This window comes from Drosophila ficusphila, unplaced genomic scaffold, assembly GCF_018152265.1.
Source record: "Drosophila ficusphila isolate 14025-0441.05 unplaced genomic scaffold, ASM1815226v1 contig_791, whole genome shotgun sequence".
Classification (NCBI taxonomy): domain Eukaryota; kingdom Metazoa; phylum Arthropoda; class Insecta; order Diptera; family Drosophilidae; genus Drosophila; species Drosophila ficusphila.
The window spans coordinates 16,122,035-16,144,428 of NW_025064737.1; the positions used below are offsets into that span (position 1 = coordinate 16,122,035).

A 22,394-nucleotide genomic window follows, 5' to 3' on the forward strand; every position below is an offset into this window, starting at 1 on the left:
TAGATTTTGATTGATCTCTTTGGATTTAAATTTAAATTGTGTGAATTTGGAGGATTATCATTCTGACATTTATTTGCCTTTTGATTTCGGTTTCTGAATAATAGTTTTGTTGACTAGTTTCTTGCTGAATGGATTTTAGTTGTAAGGTTATGTTAAAGATGTTTTTAATTTTGTATGATACTTTTTTGATTTAAATTTTGTCTTTCTTGATTTTGGTGTCTGAGTAATAGTTTTGTTGCCTAGTTTTTTGCTGAATGAATTTTAAGAGTAAAATGGTGATAATGTTGTTTTGAATTTTGTAAGATATTTTTTTGGTGTCTGAATAATTGTTAAAATGGCTAATTTTTTGTTGAATGGATTTTAAGAATAAAATGGTGATAATGTTGTTTTGAATTTTGTAAGATATTTTTTTTTGGTGTCTAAATAATAGTTTTGTTGGCTAGTTTTTTCTGAATGAATTTTAAAAGTAAAATGGTGATAATATTGTTTTGAATTTTGTAAGATCCTTTTTGATTTAAATTTTATCTTTCTTGATTTCGGTGTCTGATTAAAAGTTTTGTTGACTGGTTTTTCTGAATGGATATTAGTTGTAAAATTCTGGTAATGTTGTTTTGAATTTTGTATGGTACTTTCTTGACTTACGTTTTAGTGATTAAATTAAATTGTATTTGTTTAATATATAATTTTAAATTTAAGAACTGTGATTTTGTATTTTTTTTGTTTCTAACCTGAACGGGAAAATTATTATTTTGGATGACGAGTCTTGGTTTTTTTTTTTTTGGGCGAAATCATATTGTCTTTTTTTAATCTTAATTAATGAATTTAAAAATTTTAACTTCAGTATTTTGAATTTAGATGGCACTTTTGTAACAGAAGTTTTTCTGTTCTAGAGGATTGTTTTTCTGTGAATTTAATAGGATTTGTATTTTGCTGATCTAATCGTAATTGTTTCGTAGTTTTGTCGCTCAAATTAGTTTCTGAGTCAATGACCAGAGGACATTTTCGTGTTCTTAAGGGTTGAGGGTGACTTGATGACTTCCTGAGTTTTGTACTGATTTGTTTACTGTACAATTTTCCATTAACATTTTTTGCGCATTAAATATTTCTTTGAAATTTTCAAAAACGTGTGATTAAAAAATGCCGCAACGCCTTTGCTTTCCTTAATGAAAATGTCAACGAAATATTGAAAGCGCCAAGAAATGCTCGAGAAAAACTTGAGTTTGGTTTTGGCTTTCGTAAATTTCGTTTACCTATAACTCATTTTTTTGGTTGTATTTTTCTATCGAACTTTTGGGGTCAGGCTATTTCTTTTCTTCTTGGGAATCGTAGAAGCAGCTTCCTTTGCAGCCATTTTATTGCCAAAGGGGTGTGAGTGTTTGGGTGTGAGTGTGTGTGTGTGTTGGTGAGCGTACCCCTGCGCGTGTGTGTATGATGTCTAAAGTGTGTGTGTGTGTTTGTGTGTGTGAGTGTGTGTATGAGGGTGGTTGGGTGGTTGATTTGCGCCTAAAGCTCTGGGCCATGCGAAACGGTCTTTTGGCATTTGCTGCTTTTGCATTAATATTGTGGTTAAACTAAAGATTCGTAAGGACGAAACGCGAATTTAGAATTTCAATTAATTCGATTTGCGTTTTGGGACACAAAATGATAAACTATTGCATTGTGTGTGTGGAATTTGGCGGGGCAGGGGCGAACTCTTTGGTTAAAAAAAAAATGATATCTTGGTTTGCCTTCTGGAAATGAAGCCTTCTGCGATGCCGTAGAAGAAGAGTTCGTTTTGGGATTTTGAAGTGTATCGGTGGGATTTTGAAATTTTGTTTTTGGGCTGCTATAGAGAGTGGAAGGAGGCTCACCTTTTTCTCGCTTTTGAATTTGGATGTTTTTTTTTAAGTAATTCAAAAGAAATTTCTTAGTTTTTTGTTGTGTTTTTTTTCTACTTTGGGTTCAAGAAGGGGTTTCTAAACTGTTTTTGAAATTAGGTTCTAAACAGTAGTCAAAACATACTTGCGAATTTCGGAGAGCAAAAGGTGGGCGCTCTCTCGCTCTCTGCTGCTGCTTCGGCTCTCTCTCTCTCTCCGTTTCTCTCTGTCTTTTCTCGGTTTGTGCTTGTGAGTGTGTGTGAATTCGCCGCAGGATGTGGGCTGTATGTGTGTGTGCTTCCTGTCGAGGGGTGTTGGTGCTTTCGCTGCTTGGGGTAAGGCACTGCCCCTGCTTAGATATTCAGCTGGATATCTACGGCGGGGCGGCTCTCTCCTTTTTGGTTATCTGCTGCTTCTGCCGGCGTCGACGTCGCTGCTTCTTCTGTTCGTCCTTCTGCTCCTTTCGCCGTCAAATGCTCGATCCTTCTCCTCCTCGCCATCGAGTTCATCATCATCAGCTTTTGGATTTTGCCCCAGCAATCGTTTACTTGGATTTTTGTTGTGTGCCTTGACTTGAATTTTGGTTTCCTTCCTTGCAGTTTCTGTCGGATTTCTGTGTGATTTGCTGGCCGGATTTGTTGCTTGGGGCACAGGACTTCTCGGTGGGCGGCGGTGGGGCGTGGCAGTTGCCGAAGACACTGGCAGTTTGGCTGGTTATCAATTTTGGTTCGATTTTGGTAGCAGTTTGGTTTTGGATTTCGATTTTGAATTTCGTTCTTGGCGAGATTGTCATTGCAGTAGAGAATTATGAGCAGTAAACACTTAAGAATTTTGTTGAGTTTCATAACAATTTCGTTGATGGGGACGTGATTCTGATCCGGAGTCAAGATGTGTGGTTACTGCTCGGTCCATAATAGCTTTCCTTTATTCAGCTTCTTGGGGTTCCTTGAGAGAGAAATATTTAAAATGAATTATTATTTGGTAAAGATAACTGGGGATTTTAAATAATAAAATTAATAATATTAAAAATGTGTATATTTACCTGTAAGATATAAAAACGATATTATTATCTCTCTTTACTAAAGATTCTTCAACTCGATCTGTTTGGCCAGATGTGTTGAGAACTTTCCAATTGGTTCCAGTTGAATATTGATTTTGTTTGTTTTCAGCTTTCCTTAATTTTAGTTGTAATTTTTGAATTTAGTTTTAATTTAATTTTTAGTTATTTCAGTTCAAGAATTGTTTCTTAGTTATTTTTGGAAATATTTCAATTTATATCCAAAACGTTTCTTGGATGTACTTTGTGTTTTGATAGGTTTGTTTCAGAACAGATTTTGTGTTGACTTTTGAATTTGGTTTAACTTTTGCTTAATTTTATAGTTTTGGTTTTGTTGTGTTGGGTTTTGTTATACTTTAACCATCTCACGAAAATGTGTAAAAAGTGAATTTCACATTAACTATAATCGCAAATTGTTCGTTTTGCGTGTTGACTGGTTGGTACTTGGGTTTTTATACAAATTAATCTGACATTCGGCGGTTGAATTTTAGCAACTTTTCGACTGAATTTTGTTGGGCTTGCTGCGTTGGATTTCGGTTGGTTCGGTTGATTTTTAGTCGGTCGGTGTGGGGATGCTGCAACAGCCTCCTCGGCGCCGTTTGATCATGGCGCTCCGGGGAGTCCTCGATCCTGGTGCTTCTTCTTCTGTTGCTCCTTTGCGGCTCCTGCTGCGCTGCTACTGCTGCTGCTGCTGCTGCTACTGCTGCTACTGCTGCTGCTGTTGATCCTCAGCGTTTGAAGATTGAAATGAAACTGATTGATTCTGCGCAGCAGCCGCAGTTTATATACCCGGCAGATCGGTCGAGGCGACGCCAAGCGATCCGATCGCAATCAGGATGCTAGAGCTTTGTCCATTGTCTGCCAAGGATGTGGACAAAGGACGCCGTTGGCAACAATGAAAACCCGTTGGTCGAGTTTTCTGTAGAAAAAGCGAGGCTCAAATGATCGGAAAACGCTAGCGTTTCCATCGGTGGTGGGTTATTTGGGTGGCAATTGCGGGGTGGTTATAGGAAGGATATAGGGATCGGGATCGGCGGAACGCAGCATCAGTTTGCACACCTGGCGGGATCGAGAAAAAGCTGCTGCAGCAGCCGCTGGACCAAACTGGTTTGCCGGGTTCGCCGGTTTTTATTTTCGGCTATCCTTGACCATTTGAACTGCAATTGTCTGGCTGCGATGATGGGAAAAATTCCTCATTTGAACTTGTTTTTCTACAAGCCGATCCCTTTGGGTTTGCTATGGAAATGGAAACAAGTTTCTTGGGGCGAGCGAAATTTGTCAGCTTTAAATTTATGGCTCGCACAGGTCAATAGCGGTTAAGGCGAGTGGCTCTTCTAACCCAGATTTCCCCATGTAATCCATTTCAGTGAGCCCAGTGATTCCCCATTCCCTGGTTTATTCGCAATCCATCACCCACTTCAGTTGGCGCTTTCCGCTTGTGGGTCAACCTTTTCTTCGGTCGCCAGACGGCGCTGAATCCTTGCTCCTTTTCGTCCGTTATTTTTTTATTCTCGCCTCCTTGCTAGTTTCATTTTGGATGCCATCTTTTGGGCATAGCAACAAGTTAAGGGTTGCGCCGCTTTTTTTTTTCCTCTCTACTTTTTCCGTTTCCCCGAATCCCAGAGCCGAGCACTTTTATTATTTAAATTGCTGTTAACCCTTGTTTGGCCTGGGTTCGCCTGGTCATTGGGTTAGAGGTGGGGTCACGACATCTATATGCATGTCTGCTAGTGTGAGAGCGCATTCCGAAATGGGACATTAGGCCCGCGGAGCAGGAGAGCCGCTCGTCCATTGTGAATGGGCACTTTGACCGGCGTTAATGATACGCCCCGTGTGCAATTGAATTCCGGAAATACAGTACAACTTCCTTAACACCAATCACGTACTTTTAAAGAGGAAATTCTAAATAATAATACATTTATTTAGAGTACCCTTAATCGATTTGGTTAAGTTGAAAAATTAAGTTATGCGGTTTATCAACAACTAGTTGGGAATCTTATAATAGTAGCTACTTGAAACAAGAAAAGATTAAAATTTTTATTCCAGACTCAATTTTTAATTAGATCCAAGGAGGATTATTTGGTTTTCAATATTAGTTTGGAAATACATAATTGTTTGAAGGAAATGTAGATTGTAGTTTATTATTCAGTCACTTAATTTATCCTTAACTTCTTCATTAAACGACAGGCATTTAAATACGACCCTTAATAAAAGTTGAAGCTTCATCACACACCTTTTAGTTAAAAAAACAAATTTATTCAAGAATTCTAATAAAATGACTAATGGAATTTGGGGACACAAATCCATTTATCTCATAGGCTCGACATATTCATGCTGCTTTATCACAAATTCGAAGCCACAAGAGTTTAACGAAAAACGTTTTCTTGCCCAAAACTTGGTGGTACAGTTGTGTACAAAATGCCGAAAGTTTAGATGGAGGCTGCCGTTAGGCTCGGGTCCTTTTGGCAACCTAAAATGTGGAAAAGGGGAAGGCTGGACGAAAAGAAAATTTACATATTTCTGTTAATTTTGCATTGAAGTTGGGTTCATAACGAAGAGGAAACACTTGAAATTTGCATACATTTTCCTCGCTCACACAAACACCAACACAAACTCACACACACACAGATACACATACAGCGATGAGGGGTCTTCTATATATGCAAATTTGTGTGTTGTAAAGTTTTCATATAAAATACAAGTAAAAACCGAAAGAGAGAAAATGGATTTGGGGATGCGGCTAAGGATGGGCAGCCTGCTAAGGACAACGGGCACAAGAAGGACAACAACACACACACTCGCATACCCACTTACCCACACACACACTAGCACACAGACAGAGGGCCTACACAAAGGAGGCTCTTGGCAAGAAGGATTGTGCGTGCCAGTTTATCCTGTGAAAGTGACCTGACCGTGTGTATCCAGGCCGAGTGTCTGAGTGCCTGAAAAGTCAGCAAAAGATACACACAAACACACACTCACTCCGCAGCCTCCACACGTACAGCAGATATGGGAAAAATAAATTCAGCAAACGGCTTTGCCAGAGAAAATGCCGGCCTTTAAGAAGAAGGGGGTTCCAAATGGGGGGAGGGGGTGGAGGAGGAGGTGGAGGAGGGGGTGGCATTGGGTCTGCTGGCATTGTTTGGATCAAAAAGGCGCCTAAAAATACTCGCACAAGTTCCTATCTTTGCCCAGCGCCGACGACCCTCATTTTTGGTTGGCCAACCATTTTTTCTGTTCATCCTTATCCTTTTCCCATTGCTGTTGTTGTTGTTGTTGTCCTGCCTGCCGCCCACATTTATGTTACCATAATTTGACTTCAAGAAAAAAGTACAGAGTGAAACAAGTTAAACTGCGGACAAGGAAAGATGGGCTACTCTTTTAGCCAACTGAATGTGGACTTTGGGAAGGACCTAGACTTAGCAGCTAATCTATAAGGATTACGTATGCATCTTAAAAACCCTTTTATGCTTTTCTAATAGAAGTGATTAAAAAGGCATAAGTAAACTCCAAGCTTATGCAAAACTTTTACTTGAAATAAAATCATAAATCGATGATAGTTGAAGTCCAGCCTATCAAAAACAACAAATATTTATATCTATTTTAAAAATGACATATTTAATGTCTTTCCAAACTATACAGGCAAAATTTAAGTTTTTTGTTGAGTTCTAATAAATATACTTGTATATCAGGCACTATAAAGTATTAAATGTATCTTAATAAGTTAAAATATTTTGAGAGCTGCAAGTACATTAAAAACATATGAACTTATACTTATTAATGACTTATTGGCCCGGATAAATATGCAGCATTTTCTAGTGCAGAAGATGAACAGCGAAATGAATTAGATGGCGTTGATCGGAGAAGAGTCTTCTTTTCGAAGGGTATGAGAACAAGGACACTCATTAAACACACACATACAGGACACCCACGCTGGGAACAGGGAGCCAACACTTGCTAACCGAATTTCCGGCTGTAGTTTTTCGGCCATGATGGGTTCATTTTTCAGCACCCACACACACGCACACTCGCAGGACATGTGAGGCAACCACTTATGAAGCGAAAGTTGGCATGCGCACACACACAGAGACTCGAAAGGGGGGGGCATTTATGTGGGTGTGTGCGTGAGGCGTTCTTTTGCGGATTTTGCAGTCAACTTGAAAGCCAACAGGCAAAACTATATGGCTAATGTGTGAATGTGAGTCCGAGGGTGTGCATAATGTGTGATTGTGTGGAAATTTTTGGGCAGTTTCATTTCGTTCATATTTATTAGTTGGCCCAGACACACTCACACAAAAGCACACCCACACAGATATACTTATAGACCCACAGGCAGACAGAGAGAGAGTCATCAAAACAGGACAACAAGAAACGGAAACATTTTTTTACTTTGTATTTCGTATTTTGTATTCACCCTCATCAGTGCAAGTTTAAATGATGTTGCCTGTTCTATGGCAACTATCTCTAGAGTGGCTTTACAGACAAAGAAATTATATTTTAAGATAAATAATTTAGTTTTAATATTGATCCTTTTATGCGTCTGATCGTTAAAAAGAAAATATTATTATATAAAAAAGTTAAGTCTATAAATTTTTTAAATCGACAAAGAATTTTCTTACTTTAAAATCATCTTTTTAGTGTCTAATTTTTGTATTAAATATATGTATGACTGTGTTAAAAATTAATATTTTAATAATTAAAGGTATTAAATTATAAGGTATTTATATTTACATGTTTTTTGTTTTTCTCAGTATTTGTGGCTAAGACCCATTTTGCTCCACAGATACACAAATACTTTGACAGGCTTGGGCCTCAAGGATATTTCCTCCCCCTTAATAGTTGGTGTTAGTGCAAGAAAATCGAGGGAGGAAGGCTTGGTTCCAATGGCTTGGAATGGGTTAAGCCTGGGCTTCTTCTTTTAGCCCATTTCCTGGGCAGCCAACAGTTTTGCATCTCAACTATAACTACTGGGCTTCTGGTTGCTGTCCCCAGCAAATGTAATCAATTTTTATGCCATTATTGATGCTTCGCAAGGCAATTTCATTGGGTAAAGCAGTAGATGGGCTCCCAGTTTCTATTTACGCCTCAAAATTGATGTGCAAATTAATTGGGAATTTTTGGCTGATTTGGCCTGGCAAAGGACATGGCTTCCGGTTGTGTCTGGCTGGGAGATCGAGTCAACCTTTAAATGGAGGCGTGCCTGTGGTTGGTTTTTTGGGTCCTATCATTTAAGAAGGATGAAAAATTCAACAAAAAAATATTGGAAAAGGATAGTTTTTACGGTATGCATTAAACATTTATAAAATTGTATTAAATTGTGTCCCATTTCAATATAATGAAACTATTGTCAATTATAAGTGTGCGCTAAAATTAAGGTTGGCATTATTAAATGGGCAGGAAAATATTCAAAAACTAAGCTTAGCACTTTCAGAGAAACATATTTGTTTAAGTTTTAATATTTCAATAATTTATATGCATTTTTTGTAGATTTTTGGGTATTCAACTATGGTTCTTGTTAACATCCTTAACTCAAGCATGTTTGCTACTTGAACACCATCCTTCTGGCGATGTTTTTATTCGTCCCTTGCGTATCTCTGTGTTCGTGTGCCCTTTTTCGTCCTCTGGCCAAGCTTAACGTGTGAGCGTCTATGTGACTGCCACATTTGGCATTAAACATGTGTGTTACCCATTTTTGTATTTTTATCATTAACGATTTTGTATGCCAAAGAAGAATCCTTTTGTTTCAACTTGAACCCTTCAGATATGTGTCTCTGCTTCTGTGTTTCTGCTTCTGTTTCGGTTTCTGTTCCTGTATCTGTGTCTGTGTCTGTGGGTCCTGCGAGAGTCCCTCGGCAAGTGTATGAGTTTTGGTTTTTTTTTTGTTTTTCTGCGTGAGTGTGTCCGTGTGTGACACATTTGTTTCCTTTTATAATTATGTCAGCTGCAAGTATTCCTCCTACAAAAGAGTTTATCAGCGCCATAAAGACACAAGTGCCTAATGGTTCTATCCCATCTCCGATGTGGGTTAAGAATTGTTTAGCTTCGAGAGCTGAAATTGGCTTCTCCAACTGATGGAAATATTAATGGAGGATACAGAAACGGGTCAAGAAGAAAAAGTTTTATGAAATTTAAAGGAATATGGTTGACTACAAATTTAAATCCTAAATTGTAGCCAAAGGCCAAAAACAATTCAATTGTTGTCAATAAGAAATTCTTTTTATATGATTTGATTATGATAAAATTATCTTAATTTTTGTACAACAAACTCTTTCTGAAATATTTCACCACTGACAATCGAATATAACTATATATCTAACAGAAGTAAAATTTAATATAGATTAATTTTAAATTTATATCAAATCTTTTTTATAGATAATGCTATCAATTACTCCTTCCTTGCCAAAGACTCAATTAAGTAAATTAAGTTCCCTAAGTAGACCTTTCAAGGATAACGTATTTAATTACGTTTTTTGATTGTGCTTTCCTACTGCTCCATATTCCACATTCCGTAATGAATCTTTTAATACCCGTCATAAAGTGTCCGTTATTTTGCCGCCATCTGCAACCATCAACACATACACACACACACTAACACACACAACGAGACGAGTATATTAAGGATTCGCAGTATTTTCTTATCAGAGGCCTTAATCCCCGCGGTCCTGACGTCCACATAAATACACTCACACTCACGAACACACACGCAGACACACACCGATGAATTCCATTAGCATAAAAATGTCATAAATAAGGAGCACGCTTACTCGGTCCTTACAAACGTACTTACATCCTTACGTACTAACGGGTATTCTTCTCCTACAAAAACGGGGGTTGTTCCCAAATTCAAAATGGCGCCGCTTTCTTATTAGAATCCGCAAGGGGCGGAGGGTTTTCAGCCGGCAGCATCTTCCTCCGCTTTCGGGGGTGAGTTTTTGCAATCGAAACCTAAACCGAAAAACCAGTTCTTAAGACCCCATCCCCCTTCGCCATGCCACGCCTTTTCTTGTTCGTCGTTCGCCAGCATGGGTGTGTACTGTACCCACAATTGTGCTGTTGGGCCAAAGTTTAGGAAAGGCGGCCAAGATGACGTGCTCTAATTGATGTCGCCACGAAGGGTACAAAAAGGATTCGGCGTCCAGTTTCCAGGCATTTGAATATTGATTTTTCACCACCCCCTTTCTCCCTACTTCTCCCCTTTTCCCCCCCAAATTTTCGGCTGGGAGGCTGTTCATTAATTAAGCTGACTTTGACGAGGGGAAAGTTTTTGCACAAGGCGGAGAGCTGCTGAAATAGTTGCTCCGTCCAAGGCAGATCCGTAATGCGTGCGGTCGAACATCAAAAGTGGAACATGAAAAGCACTCGGCCGTGGAGTATGTGCGCCCACCACCACCCACTCGCCAATTCCACTGAGCACCATGCAAATTGCGTGTGTCCCACCAAATCGCCCCACCGAAACACTGGGGGAAATGATATCACAATAATAGTTTTTTTTCCTCATTTAAAATAAATAAATAAGGGGCATAAATAATAAAAATCTCATTCTAAAAATTGTTGCTTAAATAGCAATATTTATGAGAATATTATTTAAAATAGACCGATATCTTTTATGAAATTAAGAAGTTAAACTTTTAGACTGACAAGAATACAGTTTCTTCTTTACAAACAGAAATTTCTATGTTCTTTTTTTGCAATTTTCTAATAGTTTATACTGCTTGTACTTCTCAGTGGCCTTCCATTTTAGCCTTCCACTTAGGCGAAAATAAAGCTGGGGGCAGCTTCTTGATGGTTGCGATAAATCATAAGCAAAGAGTCGCAAAAAAGCAGTCGACAAAATGTTATGTACATGAATGTATTTAGAAGCCATGCTAGATGCGACTTCCCTCCTTTTCCTTCGCCTGCTTTTAGCCCACTTCTGTGGCACCGAAGCTTGGCTAAAACTTCTTGGAATTTGCTGCTGCAAATAGTTCGAGTCTCGTTCTGCCATCCCAACTTCCCTGCCATCTTCCCCGCCTCCGGAATATTTATAAATGAAAATTCCAACAAGAACATTTTCTATTAAATTTTGCCCCCCTCTGCACGAGAAAGTTTTCTTGCCAAGGCCCTCCGTTTGAGTTTTTGGGCTTTGGCTCTGGTTTGGTTTGAGTTGGGTTGAGTTGGGTGCCGAGGCCAGAAACTGTTTTCGTTTTATTGCATTACATTATATACGAATCGCATGTACACATGCAAGTACATAGCTTCTTTTTGCTGAGCTAACTTTTTGCTTTGGCAAAAGTTTCTTGCGAACAGAGCGAGACGGAGAGGACCCATTCAGGATTCATTCAGGATCTCCCATTACTTTTCAGCTGCAAAGTAAAAGTTCTTAGCTGCATCGCAGCCACCATCCCCTTTCCCCCCTTTCCCCTCCCCCCTTCCCCTGAATTTCCACCCATCCCCATGGCCATTTACCGAATGGGCCAACTACTTTTTCTCAAGTACCACTGCGGGACATTAAATCCTGCTACGTGCCTCGTCCTCGCCACTGCAGGATTGTTGGATTGTGCAACTGTTCGAGGTATTATGCCATGACCGAAAGTTTGAATAGTTCTTCTGCAACACCGACTGTCGGTGGGTGTTGCATGCTTCCCCTCCCCCTTCTTTTTTGGCCATCTATTTTGGCTTTCGACTATTAGATAAGGCCTGACCCAGCCATTACTCACAGCTTGTCTTGGAGTGCTCCACACACTTTTCCGGCTGCTCTCCTCGAAGATGCTCTTTCCCACACGAAGGCGATTCCGCAACTGGACAGCATCCGTTCCCACAGACCTGAGGAGGCTGCTCGAAAAAGGGTCCTAAAACCCGCCTGTCCGGTTGCCGGAGAAAAGAGTTGAAAAGCTGCCCAAAACTACGTGAGAAAATCTTGGATAGATTGACCTATGACCGGCCAGGGATAAGATCCCAGAAGGGGTTGAAAACGAGCATTCGAAGATGCTGCGAAGCCCAAAATAAAAAGAGTCAGGTTTTATCTGAAAAAGTTCCAGAACTGTCCAAAAATGTATTTTTAAAAATCTTTACTTATTTTATTTTACTTATAACTCTGTAAGTCTGCAACGCATTCATGCCAGATTGTTTCAGATATTTTCATAATTTCGTATAGGTTTAAATTGTTTCTAATTATGTCCAAAATTAAGAACTTTTTGTGTAATTATTATTTAAGAATAACGTACATTTATAAAAGTTGTTGTATACATTTAAATTATATAATTTCATATACTTGTTCATCTCCGAATTAATACTTGAGTTGACATTCCACCCCATTACATATTCTCCATTTACGGCAATCGAACAATTTTGATATAATTAAAATACTCAACCCTTAAGACAAGGAGAAGTCTGTCAAGATATCTGAGGGCTCATTGTTTCGTTTCTCAATTCCAAAATAAGTTACGTATTCGGTTACCATATCGAATATTCCAGGGAGCACCCACAGCTTTTAGTTTCGTGAATTTATAAAATTGGGGGTTGGACTCTACGCAAACTCCAGTGGAGTGTGGGTGAAAAAGGATCAAGGGGGTGGGTAGGCTGGCAGGCGATAAGTTTTTATGTCTTGAGCTGATGGTGTTGAAAAGTTTTTGTGAAACTAAACACAGAATCCCCAGAAAGGATGTAGTTCGGGGGTTGTTGTTGTTCAGGAATATGGCCGCAGCAACTTTTGTGTGCGGGTGTGTGTGCGAGTGGGTTTTAATGAAAGAGTGTACACACACACACTCACAAACCAACCCACACCCTCTGCCACCCCCTGAAATGTTTTCTTGAAGGAGCCCGGGCCGAAAAAAGGGTTGGAAGGGCACATCCTTGCCGGACGTTGTCAGAAGGATATGCTGTTGTGCATAAAAGATAATGATGTTGCCTTAAACTTTTGGGAATAAATAATAGTTGTAGTTCCCGCCACTCGTCCTGCCTCCCTGTATCCCTGTATTTTTCAACCCACAGGCACGATGTCCTTGTTTCAGTCTGGCTGTAAGCTAAGGTTATTATCTTTCAAGTTTTCGAGCCCCATGTGGAAGTGCCACAACAGGAGCAACAACGGGCGCGTTGCAAAAGGGCCGGGGACCCAAGGCCTTAAGCTTATAATTAATTGCATGTTTGGTCGAGACGAAATAATCCTTTGTACAGAAATACACCCGACCCTCGAATCCTGGCAGCCTCACATCCTCGCCTCCCTCACATCTTATGTTTGCCCATGCGTGTTTTAGACCCAACCCCAATCCCAATCTCCCCAAACTCCCCAGAACCCGAAACTCCCTCTTCGAGGATAGTTTGAGCAGCGCCCCAAAGTTTTGTTACAAGCCTTTGGGGAAATTTACAGGCAAATGAATGTTATCATAGCTCCCACCGCTCTGCCATGAACCCCCGAACCCCCAAACTCCAAAGGCCTATCCACCTACCAGTGACCAGCTCGTTCAACTGTAAAGAACTATGCTTTATGACCAGCATCTTTTTCGGCCTCCATTTCTCTTCATTTCCCCCCCGTTTCCCTTGCCTTCTGCGGTTGAGACCCGTTGGAAATTTGAAATTTTATTAAAATTGATGAATGAGCCGCTAATTAACGAAACGCCAACCCGTCAAACGGAGCTAATGCACCCTTTGTCCCTCTGAATTACCGTGATATATCCAGGGAAAAGTCGTCCGGCATTTATGGATATTAATGACGCGCTTTGTGCCGGGGATTCGCTGACTAATCAGTCGAGTTAGACGGATCCTGTCAGTTGAATAACCGAGAGAAACAAGTGGTTTTGACATTGATATTTTATTTTGCGCTATAAATAAATATTTAAATATTTATATTTTACATACAGGTATTGTAAAATGTTGTAAATTTATTTGTAAAACCTTCATAGAACTAATGACATTATATAAATTGTTAGCAAATGCCTGGTTGAAAATCCATAAATATTTAAATGGAAAACATTTGTTGCAATAAGCTAAACATGAAATATCTTATGTGTCTATTATTGTTTGTTGCATTGAGAGACATCTTTGTTTTGTTCTTTAAAAGCAAGAAACTTAATGATTTATTATTAAATTTTTGGTGTCAGATTAGATTAACCTTTGCTTAAGAATTGAAAATATTCCAAGAAGTGTTCCTTCATATTCATCACTTATTTATTTCTTGTACAAAATGGCAATTTTTGCACAGTGAAGTGCTAGCAATCAAATCAAATTGCGGATGTTTTAAACTTATTCTTGATTGCTTTCGCAGGCAGAGAGATACATATAGTAGAGTAAAAAGTCCTCCTGCTCATCGCATGCCCTTTGGCATTTTTCGGCTCTATCCTATGACAACAAGAAGCTGGGAAGATCGAGGAGGGCAGGCAACCAAATGACAACAATGGCCAAATTTTAATTGAAAACTTTAATTTGGCAACACAACGAAGTTCGCCAGGAAGAGTCGTTCAGCAGGGGGAGTTCCTCCAGTCTGGATTCTGTATTCTATATTCTGTATTCTGGAGTCTGCATCTTGGTTGAGGTTTAGGTTTATTTTGTCGCTGGCGTTGTCGTTATCGTTGCCATTGCCCTTGGCTACGTCTTGTGCAAAGGACTGAAGGAGCAAAGGATCTGAAGCTGGAATGAGGCGGGAATTTGCCAACAATAAAATGCCGAAATAAAACAAGAAATTCAGCTCGGTGTGCGAGAGTGTATTTACTTATGGCCAGACAGCATCACTCCTCCTAAATGTTTGTGTGTGTGTGTGTTGGTGTGTGTGTGTGTGTCTGTTTGATGTCGTCCTTGCATCCTTGTTTCTTGCTCTTGATTTCTTGTTTCTTGTTGCTTCCTTTCTGCTCCGTTCTGCTGCATTGTTCAAATATATGCACATGTCCTTCTGCCTGTCAGCCAGATCCTTTTGCATTTATTTCCACCGCTCCTTTATTTATTTATAAAGCCAAGGCTCTCGGCTCGTCTGGATCTAACTGCTTCTTGTTGGGCTGCCATGTAGCTGCCATGTTCGGTTCAATTGTTTGCCATTCTTGGCCATTGTCTGGCCATCTCTCCTCTTCGGTTCTTGGCTCTCGAATAGCCCCAACTCTCCGTCTTATCCTTACTCTTTTGTTTCGCCTTTTGTCTGGGGGCCCATTTGAAATTGATTTCTGAATTATTCACAAAATTGTGCCAGCCCTTCGCTTCGCTTCGCTTCAATTGGCAGGCTCGCATTAGCCAATAACTTTGCCCCACATCCTGCATGTCCTGGCCATAAGTCATCGGATGCCGCCTCCTACTTTCCGTTGGCAGCAGGCAGCAGCTTGCTGTTGATTGCTCTGGAGTCGCCCCCGCAGCTCCACAGCTCCTCCTTCTCCTCCTGCCAGCCAGTTCATCAACTCAAATTTTATGCATTTTAGATGAGTTTTCCTCACAGTTTGTTTGCAACAAAAAAAAAAAAAACAACAAAAAACAGCATAGAAAAAAAGAACAGCAAGAAGGAACATTTTGTTTTTCGTTGTTATTTTTATGCAACTTGATGAAAATTTTCAACATCAACATCAACTTGGCCAAAATGTCAATGGGGTGCCTTGCCTTGGCCACTTTCTCCACAGCTGCAAACTCGAACCCATCCACCCGAGCCTGGCAGCACTTTGTGGCCAGTTCAGGAGCGGAGCGTGTCCTTCGGATGTCCTGCATGAGTTACAATAAAATAGCGGATATATTGATAGTTATTTTGTATTATTTTCGAAAGTAAAGTATATTTTCCAATGTAAGTAGATACATAATATTTTGTGTTTAATTAGATTTACTCTTTAAATATAACAAGAAGGGAAAATGTATTTAAAATGCAATTGTAATGTTAAATGATTTTGAAGAACCCAGTTTTATTTTAAACGGAAAACCTATTAAAGAATGTGTGTAAGAAGTAATAAGTTATTTTAAAATCATTTTGCCTAAAATCCCGCCATAATACAAATGCGCTCCTTGTCCCCCAGTAAAATTCATCAACTTTTCTGCATTTTTACTAATTTTAACAGTTAACTTCCTTTGGTTTTCATAGTTAACTTTTACCAGCATGGAAAAATGTTGTGCCTTGGCAACATTTGAGCAGGGGACCCAAAAGGACCAAAGGATGGGGTAAGTTAGGAGGACTTGCAGGAGCAGCTCGAATTTTCAACTCGCAAGTTCAATAAAAGTTTCGACGCTCTCGTCCTTGTTGCAATTTTATTTGCTGGCTGGGGAAAATGCAATTTTCAGGACATGGCTTTTTCGTTTTCAGCCTCCTTGGTGTTGCTGCACCTAAGGCAAGAATTTTGTCCCCGGGCAAATTGCATAAAAGTGGAGCATGGCGCTTCGCAGCCAGCGAGCCTGGTTAAAACTCTGATGCCAAACTTTGCTTTTCTTAATTTATTTTGCTCACGAGTTGGGCGAATTATAATTACGAACCAGCACACCAAGCAACAACAGCCAGTGGAGCATTTTAAGGTATACTAAGAGAAAAATACGTATTTCTGTTTAGGATAGGATGCAACAATAATATTTCTTCTAAAAATATATTATAGTTTCTTTAATAAAATTGAAGTAAACTGGGGAAGAAGATACTATAGGAATAAGTATTAAAGATTAAATATTGGTAAATTGTGTTTATAACATTTTCATTTCTATTAGGCATAACATACCATACATAAATGGCTGATTTAAAATATTTTCGTGTTATTCTTAATAATTTTCCTCTAACCTAAATGGTACTATGTTTTTCCAGTGTAAGGTCGCTCCAGGTTGGAGGTTCTTTTGGGGTTTGCCAGCTCGATTTATTGGCTTGGCTGGCGCCGAGTTCGATATTAGTGGTCAGGGCTCTCAACAAATTTTGCTGTTAGGCAAACGCCTTCCTGCGGAAGGACGAGGAGGACGAGCAGGATGCGGAGGTCGCGGGGAGAGACAGCCATAAATATTAAATATGATACTTTATGCACTGGAACCGGTGCTCGAATGGAGCACTCGGCGACTGCTGCTGCTGCTGTTGCTGCAACTTATCAAATATTCCTGGCTGGCAATTGGCCATCATCTCCAGCGCTGCCTTGGCCACATCCTTGCAGGATATCCAAAGCGTGGCTGAATGAGCTTCATTTGCTTGCCCAGAAACGCGCCGTATTTTGCATAACAAACTTTGGCTGGTCCTGAAATCTAATGGAGTGGGGCGATCCAGAGCGGAGTGGACCAAAACTAATTAGTCGCATCGCCTGGTGTCCTGTAATGGACTAGGGAAGGAGCTCCTCGCCGAAGGACACGTGAGCTGATGATGCTGCTTTGCAACTGAACAGAACTGACTGGAGTCGTGCGTTTTAATATTAATGGCTAATTGCCGGCAACTTGTCTTTGGCTTCTACGGAAATCGGATAGTTTGATTTAAGATCTTGGGTTAAATTTTCAGCTTACGAAAATTAGAAATGTCAATTATTTTTCTGCATAACACAAAAATAAATTTCAAAGCAAACAAGAATTGCAAATTCATTTTATGACAGTTCTAAGATACTAAATTTTACGTTTTCTTCAGTTGACTGGTAAATTTGATTTCTTGTGCCTATGTATTCCCAAGCTGCACAATTTTTTAACAAATAGAATTTTTAAATTCTCAAATAACTTTGGCTTGATACTGGCTACCAAATCCACTTGAAATTTTATTTGATTTTTCAGCGGAAACTGTTTCAAATCCGGAGGAAGCTCAGGATTGCTCTGCCCGTTCCCCGGATTTTTTCGGTAGGTGGAACTTTGTAGCTCATTAGAATATTTTCTGCAAAAGTTGCTGCCTGCCTGCCCAAAAACTTTGCTCAGCCAGAGAGATGGCATCGAAAAGGACAAAAGAGATAGAAAGCAATTGAATGGGTCCAGTGAGGAGGCAATGCATGCATTTATTTATGGCGCAAAGTACAAACGAGTAAAACGAGAAAAAAGAACATTCTTTGTTGGCATTCCGTTTAATTGGTCTACGAGTTGTTCCTGTCGAGACATCGGAGCATCATCCCATTCCCCATCCGGCAACTTTCCCAGGCCCAGCATCTCCATCCGTCGCTCTGCATCTTGCAACTGGTTGGAATTGGCTGGGAAACAGGTCCTGCCACTGTCGGTCCGATTCGGACTCGTCCCGATGGTCAGTCACCTTTGGCCCAACTGCAAGTTCAGCAGTACCCAAAATAAAAAGGGTAAAAACCTCCGAAGATGCTGCGCAGATTTCTCAGATTTTCTCATGATTTTCTTCCACTGAAACTGGTCAGCGGTTGGGTTTTGATGGGTCAAAGGATTGTCGGCGTTGGTCATCTAAGGGTGGTTTTAACGGACGGGTTGTTGAAGGTATCTTTACTTTACTACGAAACAACTTGTGCATCTTGTTAAATAAATTCAACCTTTTTAAATTTTCTTGATAAAATTTTGTAGCCCAGGTACTAGCGAAAATAAATTGTTTTTGATTAGCAACAGTTTGTTAAACCTTTTTTTAATATTACCATTAAGCTACAACTTTACAAACATTTGTGAATTGAAAGTGTTAAACAATACTTGGCAATTTTTTTAGCCAATAATTTATAAATTGTCAACAAAAATATAAAAAGGAATTTTATATAGAAATCACATCAGATAACATCAAAATGATTTATCCGTAACAAAAACGATTATTTTGAAAATTTTAATCTCGCCATCTGTTGTTCAGTTGCAGAAACAATAGCTAGAATTTTTGTTCCTCGGATAAAATCAAGTTACGACAACCAACCACCAGGCGGCGCTGTGCCCGGATAAATAAATCATCTCGCACTGAAGAAATGTTTGTTTTCATCAAGAGCGGATAAAAGAGTAACTACCCCTGATTTTTAAATACTTTGCCAAGGAATTAGACTCACTTTACTTCTGTTTAATGTTTCCGTTGAGGAATTATATTTATTTTATAAAGTATGGCTTCATTTTTACAATGATAAAACTTTTTTACAATCTACAGAATGTAATTAAATTGTATTTTATTAATTAATAAATTAATTAATTTTTTTTATTTACAAATACAAACTACATTGTTCAGAAGTTAAATAAGGTAATAAACTTAATTTGTTTTACTGTTAACAAAGTTAAAAATGTTTGTAACTCACAAAGTTTTTTTAATACAGTTAACACAAAAGGTCTGCCAATTTGCAAATATAGTTTTACTCGGTAAATGTCGAATAGTTTTAACTTAATTTAATTATCTTGCGTAATAGAAATACCTTATGAGAAACCATTTTGCTTTTGAGAAAACTGCTTGGCAACAGATTGTTTAAACTACCCGGTGGCTGTTTGACCTCTCCACTTCCTCCAATGCAACCCAACCCGGTTATCCTTTTTTTTTTTTGCTATTAACCAGCGGAAATCTTATTGGTGAAGGCGAATCCAAACGACCTCAAGCAAAGTCCTTCGTTTCTACCTTTTTTCCATTCGGTTTCCGTTTCGCATTCGCCGTCGCGTAGAAAAAGGAGTCAGCGATATAAAATAAATTAAAAGAAAGAGCCAGCAGCAGCAGGACGAAGCCAAGGATAGAAGGAGGAGAAAAGGACTTGGACAAGGAGCAGGAGGAGGCAAGCGGAAGACCAAAGCAAAGCCAAGCAAATGCTTTGCATTTTTAAAATAGAAAAGGGGCGGAGCACATTTAAATGTGGCTTGGTTGCTTTTTTTTGCCCTGTTTTTTGCACTCCTTTTCGTCCTTGTCGTCCTTTTTTCACTTGGCTGCTGCCACTTACCCTGCAGTCCAATAAGACGAGGCGAAGGCAAGGAGGCGAGCGACAGAGATGCAGATAGAAACTAACCAGGAGAATCGGTGGGAGGAGGTGGAGGTGGTGGGTGGTTGAGGTCCTGCAATGGCAGGACGTGCACTTAAAAGTATAAAAGGCAGCAAAAGAAAATTATCAAACGAAAACAAATATTAATGCCAGTTAGAGGAAAGGGGGAGGGGGAAGGGGAGGGGCAAGGGGGTAAGGCAAATGCAAATGACAGCTGGTGGAATGAGTGCGAGCAGAAGTGGAAGTAGCAGAAAAAGGACCCAGTGACAAAATGGCACTTTGAGGGCACGTAACGATGGTTGAAAAGGATATGAAAGAATTTTCGCAAACGTAGTTAGTTCGGTTGGGTGGCTTGGGTTGGGTTCGTGTTTTTGGTTTGGGTTTGGGTGCCGCTGGTTCAACAGCCGCTTGTCTGATTCTCCAAAAGGACTCGCAGGACCCCCGAGGACCTAGGACGAAGGACCAAGGACCAAGCGCCCGGCAACGGACTGCATTCATTTGTAAATATTGTAGCCTGCAGGATACGTATGCAAATAACATTAAGAGCATCGCATAGAAAAATGTAATTTCACTTGATTTGCTCAAAAATGCAAACAGAGACGAGGAAGCTCACACACACACAGACACACACACACATACTCGTACACATTGGCTGGCACACAGACACGAAGGACACGTACATTGGCGGACAGATAACGGGCCATAACATGGTAGAAAGTTAAACGAAGATAAGAGCCAGAAGAAAGGAAGGAAGGAAGCAGCGGCAACAGGAAAAAGTCAGCTCCTGACAGGATATGAAGCGAAGGACGAACGGGGGAAAGAGCCACTCGGCTGTTTGTGGGCAGCTGGAAGGCACTCGAGGACATCGAGGAAGTAGGCAGTTACTTCGATACTTCTGGGAAGGGGCGTAAGCCACTTCAGGGGAAGGCTTCGGCTTCAAAAGGCAGGGTGCTCCAATTGGACAACTCACACAGGTAAATAAAGATCAAAGGAGTAACTTGATTGTATAGCAAACCAATTTAATACAAGCTTAAAGCAAACAAATCATTAAAGGTTAAAATATTTCGGATAAAAAGCATTGTAGACCACTCCTTTACCTAAAATAAAACGGAAGAGTATACTGCAAAAGCAATATGAACAATCGTTAATATGCCTTATAAAGAAAAGTTATCTTATTTTATTTGGAGTAATATTGTATTTATAATTTGCATTACAGTAAGCATTCAACAGAAGGTACAAAGAATATTTCTTTTTCTGAATTGGATTTCTCATACTTATTTTATACATATTTGTTATTTCTGTTAAAGTTCCTCCATTTTTGTTTAATTATAACTTGGTTTTGCTTGAAAGGCGAGTCACCCTTATGCGAAAACAGCCTACTTTCGAGTTTCCTGAGGCGGTGTCCTTTTGCTGCTCATTCCCCTCAAAGTCTGGCCTGGTGTCTGGCGAGCCTTGCAACTCAATCGTGGCTGCTCCCATACGGGTGTCCTGGGTGTCCTGCTCCTCCTGCTCCTCCTGCTCCTTCTCCTTCAACTTCGCTGCCTGCGTGTCTATGGAAATATCTTATGGCCGACAGCTACAAACTCCGACGGACAACAACCACGTTTACACTGAAATGAAAAACATAAAATAATTAGGTATTTAAATTATATTTCAATATCGAACCCAAAAGGGAATTCTTGCTAGGCTGACATTTTATTTGTAATTGCAGATTATTTTTATGTTATTTAATTTGATGTTTAAGTACTGTAAATTAGAGAGGATTTGGTTGAATGCCAAAAATTTCATTTATTATTGAAGATTATAATTAGTTATTTTGACAGAAAATTGAATTTAAATTTAATTAAACTAGAAAGATATCAAAACCATGAGTTATTCTTAGTTATTATTCTTTTTTCGGTGTGCCAACACACACACATACACATGGGCGCACACACACCGACAGAGAGGCAGACGGGCGGCCTTTGGCTTACATTTTAAGTGTCTGAGGCCTCAATTGCTTTACTGGCTTTTCGACTGCCCGGAGAAACGATGGCGATGATGATGACGACCAAGGAAGGTCTGAGGGAAGGACGAAGGACGAAGGACTGCTGGCCGGGTGGCTGGGCTGCTGGGTTATGCAATGAAGGCGGTGAGTCAATGGACTCCAACTCGACCACGATGATGCCGCCTTGGTCCGCCGTTCGTCCTTTGGTCCTTTTGTTGCACATTTTATCAGCGCTTTAACGTTCAATTCAATATAATGACTCCCCTATGCATAAAATGCCCGATTTAGAAGGTCCTGGCAAGTGGAACGCCTGTGTGAATGAGCACATACTTTTTATGGCGCCATCGACTGCAGACAAGGATGAGAAAAATTGTAAATTGTGGAGAAGGGAGAAGAGGGGTAAAAGGATAAAGGGTAAGGGATCCTGAAGCAGTCGACTTAAGGGGAAGATTTTAATTTGCATTCGTTTGCTTTCGCTTGCCGAGGCTGCAGGATGTTGTTGCTACTCCTGCCTGCCTATATTTAATCGTTTTTGCAGTTTCTCGTGATTTTCCCCCTGCAGTTTTGTTCCGGGCTTCAGGATTCCCGGGTTCGGGGCTCGGGATTCGGGGTACTTTTGGCTTGGGCTCCGGCAAATTGTTAAGTCGCCCATAAATTTGACTTGTTCTTGCAGTTTGGGGCTTTATGGGGCACCCACTGAGGCTATTTGCATAATGGTTTATAGAAAAGACAAAGCCAGGGCT

At 40.0% G+C, this 22,394-nt stretch overlaps 1 pseudogene; it reads right to left on the minus strand.

Moving 5' to 3' along the window:
* Positions 1-780: 780 nt before the first annotated feature.
* On the minus strand, positions 781-21,874 carry LOC108091846 (annotated as a pseudogene).
* Positions 21,875-22,394: the final 520 nt, after the last annotated feature.